The sequence below is a fragment of the Nelumbo lutea genome, chromosome 5 (genome assembly GCF_056320005.1).
Source record: "Nelumbo lutea isolate HS-2025 chromosome 5, American lotus-T2T, whole genome shotgun sequence".
Classification (NCBI taxonomy): domain Eukaryota; kingdom Viridiplantae; phylum Streptophyta; class Magnoliopsida; order Proteales; family Nelumbonaceae; genus Nelumbo; species Nelumbo lutea.
The window spans coordinates 4,653,939-4,659,646 of NC_142688.1; the positions used below are offsets into that span (position 1 = coordinate 4,653,939).

At 37.0% G+C, this 5,708-nt stretch overlaps 1 long non-coding RNA gene and 1 pseudogene across 2 annotated transcripts; both read right to left on the reverse strand.

The window, feature by feature from the left end:
- Nucleotides 1–250: 250 nt before the first annotated feature.
- Nucleotides 251–1,732, reverse strand: LOC148849949 (uncharacterized). The gene is made up of 2 exons (XR_016098764.1): nucleotides 859–1,732; nucleotides 251–740 (listed from the first exon to the last, which is right to left on the reverse strand). It is a non-coding gene; the product is annotated as an uncharacterized LOC148849949 (long non-coding RNA).
- Nucleotides 1,733–3,788: 2,056 nt separating this feature from the next.
- LOC148849950 (protein EARLY-RESPONSIVE TO DEHYDRATION 7, chloroplastic-like) lies at nucleotides 3,789–5,400 on the reverse strand (annotated as a pseudogene). The gene is made up of 2 exons (XR_016098763.1): nucleotides 4,643–5,400; nucleotides 3,789–4,139 (listed from the first exon to the last, which is right to left on the reverse strand). The product of XR_016098763.1 is annotated as a protein EARLY-RESPONSIVE TO DEHYDRATION 7, chloroplastic-like (transcript).
- Nucleotides 5,401–5,708: the final 308 nt, after the last annotated feature.

The following is a 5,708-nucleotide window of genomic DNA, read 5'->3' on the forward strand; positions in this document are numbered from 1 at the left end:
AATTTTTAGGCATCTAGCCTTTCTTTTCTTAGACTTGAATCCTTTACCGTTCATACCGAGAGAATCATTCACAAAACCAACCCAACCCGATTCAAACCGATCTGGTCAGTTTTACTTAATACTGGGTCAGTTTCGGTTTCATTTCTAGGTAAACTGACCAGATCGGGTCGATTGGAAAAAGCCAATAAACCGACCCAACCCGACCCGTGAACAGCCCTATTTAATACCATATTAGTAGTACACCGTGTGATGCATGAACTTTATTTATAAATAAAATTGAAGATGAAACTCTATAACATTTCCGATTAAGTAGTGTTCATTCGAAATTAAATAATTTCTTACTACAAATACCCACGCTCTCTTGGTCTAAAGACGCTCATTGAGTGCCGGTTCGGTGGCATGTCCTAATTCACAACTGAACAAAGTCAAAATAAACTAGCATAAACTAAGCTTCCATGTCTCTCACCAACCAAATTGTAAATGATATTTCCGTGCCTATTGTCGTTGCTGAAGTAAAATAGGCGAGACAAAAGAGAAATTTCCAGGACTGCTATTTTGCATGTTTAGATTTCATTTCGGCAGCTGCTGCTTTAACAGCAGATTTTGCTAGGCTAGATGGTAGGACGACACTCTTTGGATTGATTGCCTTGCGTATTTTGAGGACAGCCCAACAAGTCCCAATAGCATGTCCTGCGACATCAAGCCCCTCGTTTGTTGCCGCAGAGGCTTTTTCTCCATACCTGCAACCAACACAATGCACAACATTATATTTTGATCACGCTTCAAGCTAAATAGGCCAAAAAAAGTTCCTTATGAAATGCAAATCATCTTTCCTCAATGTTGTACATGGGACTTTACCTGTAGGAAACAAGTTCAGCTGTCACAACTGATGTCGTGGACATTACATTCTTTTCAGCTACTTCAACTTATGGTGGTGTCGTGGTGGCCATAGGCCCTCATATGATCCTCGACATGGACATTACATTCTTCGGTTGTTTGTTTTATTGAAAATAAATTTTCATGCACAAGAGACACCACTTTATTAAATTGCTTTAGATTACATGGGATCCAACTTTTCAATTCTTACCAAGTCAATGGACAAATCATTTGGCTTGGTCTAGAATGGATGACCAAGTGCAGAAAAACTTAGTCATTGAGACAAGACTGGAGGGGCTTGAATTGATCTTACTCTTAAAGTACATGTTTGTTGTGCTCCCACCTAAAATTAGAGAGTGAAACATTGGGATAGACCTCTCTCTCTCTCTCTCTCTCTCTCTCTCTCTCTCATGATGTTGAAATGCATGATAAAAAGGGAAAGTTTAGAAGGACAAGAATCCTCCACTTTATTAAGCTTAATCCAGATTAAGTTATTCCCTCTTGTATTTTGCTTGAGAGGATTGGTATCTTAGGGTCCTTTTTGTGGCTATTATTCTTTTTTGTTTATGTGCAGGTTGGGAGTGCTCAAACATTGATAGTCCATCATTTTGTTTCTTTTTTTGTGTTAGTACCTAAATGTCTAGATGCACAATGATGGATGGTCAATGCCTGAGCACTTCAAACTTGCACAGAAATAGAAAAGAATAGTAGCAACACAAAAGGATCCTGCGACACCAATCCTCTCAAGCAAAATATTACGAGGAAATAACTTAATCCGGATTGAGCTTAATAAATTAGAAGATGTTTGTCCTTCAAATTTTCCATTTTTCTCATGCATTTCAGTATTATGAGAATCATATATATAGAGGTCAATGTTTCATTCCCTAATTTTAGGTGGGAGCATAACAAACTTGTACGTTGAGAGCAAAACCAATTCAAGCCCCTCTAGATTGAGACAAGTGTCTCAATGACCAAGGTTCTCTACACATGGTCAACCAACCTAAACCAAGCCAAATGATTTGTCCATTAACTCAATAAGAGCTGAAAATTTGGACCCCATGTAATATAAAATACTTTAATAAAGTGATATCTCTCGTGCATGAAAATTCATTTTCAAAGGAGCAAACAACTAAAGAAATTTCTTTTTATAGAAAATAAATAAATAAGTAATATTAATCTAAGAAAAAATTATTGTGATTTTCGATGAAGCATAGCAGACATTGCCTGTTGATAGTATTAAGAAAAAAAGTGTTACTATTTGTAAGCTTAAAGAAGGATCAAGCCTCCAATGGAAGGACTTCACTAGAATACATACACAAAGAAAAGAAAGCACAAGGAGGAAAAAAGAAAATTGATGGTAGCCTGAGCTAATAATTAGTTAAATTAGAACCTGGACCCCATGCAGTGGGAATTCTTTAAGCACCTGATTTGCACCCCTATCAGAATATCAAGAAAAGTTCGTCTTGGACCATACTCCACTAATATCAACTGCTGCTGCTATGTGCTAACTGTAATACCTTTTTTATTGATCTGCTGCTTGTAACACTTAATTTACCAATCAACTGATTTTTCAGTGTGTGACTTGTTCAAGATATTTTTGAGATGGATGATGAAATGGGTAAAAACAGACTAGAAATAGTGGTTTGACATAAAACGCAGACTCAACTTTGGGAATGGTCAAGCAATTTGAATAAATAGCCTGCTGAACTGATGCAAGTTCACAAACTTGTTCAGCTCAGTAAAGAATGACCACATAGATAAACAAGCAGGTCAAATAATAGCAACATGTTAAAATCCGGATCAACAGCAAGAAGTAGGCCCATTAAAGACAGCAGGAATAGCCAATATAACAAACCACATAACTCATGTTGGACAACTTCCTGACATCTATAGCCTTTGATTGTCCCGTTCATAAAATAAGAGGTTCTGAACTAACTTCAAGCATAACAAACACTGGACTTAATGCTTTTTTTTTCTGATTCACTGAATTAGCTGCAGTAATACACTTAGATGACCACTTCTTAGTTCAGAGAGAGAGAGAGAGGGAGGGAGGGAGGGAGGGAGGGAGGAAGGGAGGGAGAAAGAGATTTTGCACAAAGAAGGGAAAGAAGGCTTTCAACCTTGAAGTGGATTAATTACTATAATTGCACACATTGAAAGCTTTGAAAGAAAAATCTTCATAGATTTCCATTTCCTGGTTTTCTATTTATTAAGATAGCTGGGGAAGTGGGAACAGATTTCACAACTAGAATAATTGGACTTTTATGTCCAACTGACCAGACATTTTTATGTTCTGAAATACTAGAAAACAGGAGCAAAGGAAACTGTAGAGAATCAAAACTTTGTAGCATGTAAATGATCAGATGGGTAAACTATGTAAGATACACCAACATATGCTAAGATGCCCCAAGGTAACAATGAAGTTGTAAAAATAACCATGAGATGAGTTTCCACAGAATAATTATCATTCCTCTTTTCTTTTCTTTTTCAAGACACCACCGCCACCACCAAATAATTTAAAAAGACAAAGTCCCATAAAAGCCACAACTACATTTATGATGCAGGTTAGAGGAGAGAGTCCCTCAAACCTGGAAAGGGGACTTAATACAGGTAAAGTGTTTAGATGGGATAATCTCAGGACCAGTCAACCGAGAAGACAGAATCACAATGTCTCTAGCCAGGGCATCATTCTACCTGGACAAAGCCACTCACTTGATCCACAGTTAAAAGCTTCAAAAATGAACTCAAGAGAAACACTATCTCTATGAGCTATAAAGATTAAGACACATTGAACAGAATGATCATAAAGATTAGAACTTAAAGAATATATCTGCAATGCCACTATCTCTATGTACTAGCAACGAAAGCTCAAGAGGAAACTAAATAAAAGATCCATAACCCATATCATGTACTTAATAAAAGACAAACATTTAATAAAGCCCAATATTTTGTGTATAATGTATTATGTCTTAATCATCCCAATATAAAACCTACAGTAGATGCCAATCTTGCATACACTAATCGAATGAAATCATTGTATCTGATACTTGAAAGAGCACAATCAAAAAAAAAACGAGAGATTGTAAAAGATATATACTAAATCCGTCAAGGGAAGCAAGGACAATTTCCCCAGGCAAGAACTCGAAGAATTTCTTCCCCACGTTTGAATTAACAACTGGACTTGCAAAGAACCCAGAAAGCTTACCACCCCAGTAAGGACACCAGTTCCTGCCTTCTCTGGCATCTTTGATAGACGCTTAACCCTGTATAGATTGTTACACCATAAGCTTGTACACATTACCCGGTTCAAAAACAAAAGAACCAAGAGGAAAAACGAAACAAAGCATGGGACTTCCTAACATTTTCCAGCTAGAAGCAATTCGTATGATCTCAGTTAAATATAAAAGACCAGGCATGTAATTACCATTATAATTCAGGTGGTATTACAAACTGGACAGCAGAATATTATAAATTTATAGTAAAAACAGAGAAATAACTAAATCTATCAGTGTATGAGTAAGAGCTTGTATATCTATATCTGAGAGAGAGAGAGAGAGAGAGAGAAAGGAAGATAAACTTCTTTTATAATTAAATAAATGGTGTATTGCATTGCCAAAACTACATAAAGGGTGAGATGCCCTCACAAAAACATATACAATTAAGTATAATGAAGATATACAAATAGCATTACATACAGAAACAAGTACAATTCTCGGCAAAGGAGTGTTAGGAAACAAACGTCAATTCAATCAGTTAAAAGTCAAACCTTCTAGTTTTCTTCATAGTTTCTGCACTAATCTCTGCATTTGAACAGAGTCCCATCCTCTTCTTTAAGAACTCATTTCCCAACTTCAATCTAACATTGGAGCTAATGTCGTCGAGTAAGCTGCGGACTTCTCCTCCATTATCTCCTTGTTTCCCTCCGACAACTCGGACGGAAAGATCTCCTTCGCCACCGGCCCATCCAAGACTGCCGACTTCCCTTCCCCAGAAACCTTCTGGGTGGAAAAGCTGCTGTGGTGCTCTAAAATCCTATCAAGCTCCTTGAGTAAGTTCTCCTGTCCCCTAGACGTGATCGGAAGACCATAACTCAACAAATTTACAGAGCCACCGCCGGCTTCGGTTTCTTAATCTTCGGAATCCGAAACGCAGAAAGTGAAGAAGTAATGGGAGTCGTCGACCTTGACAGCAGCCTCGTCCTTGACCAGAGGCCACTGGATTTACTCGGGAAAGAACGGCGATAACGTTTTTGCCCTGCCGGAGACGAACGATTGTAAGATCACTGCAAGCGAGCTCAACACTATATTGATTGTCAATGAGATGTACAATGGCGCCAGGAATCCTCTTCGGCGGATTTGATGGGAGTGGACTGAGTCTGAGAATAAGGGTTCTGATTTTTTGAGAAAACGGCTCTTTCTGATATTGAAGGGCCGACTATTTTTGTATGAAAGTAATTATTCAATGCCATAGATTTCATGTCATGCTAAAAAATTGGAATCAGCTAAAAATTAAAAAATCACCAACGAAAAAAAAAAAAAGGCGATCTCTGTAAATGGTTTAATAGTTATTTGCATTTGGATCGATGAAAATAAAAAAGATAAAAAATTTACATCGATTCGATTTTATTAGCGTAAAATTTTAATTGAGTTTATTTTGTATGTATTTGGATGGAGTGAAGTTTTACTTTTATTAATAATATAAAAATTATATTAATTGTATCGATGTAGAATTTTATACTCTTCCACCCATCATGTTTTACACTGAATTTAAATCAGTCTTAACGCTGCATTTGGATGCAATGTACAATGACCCTTTTATTAGCATTCTGATAG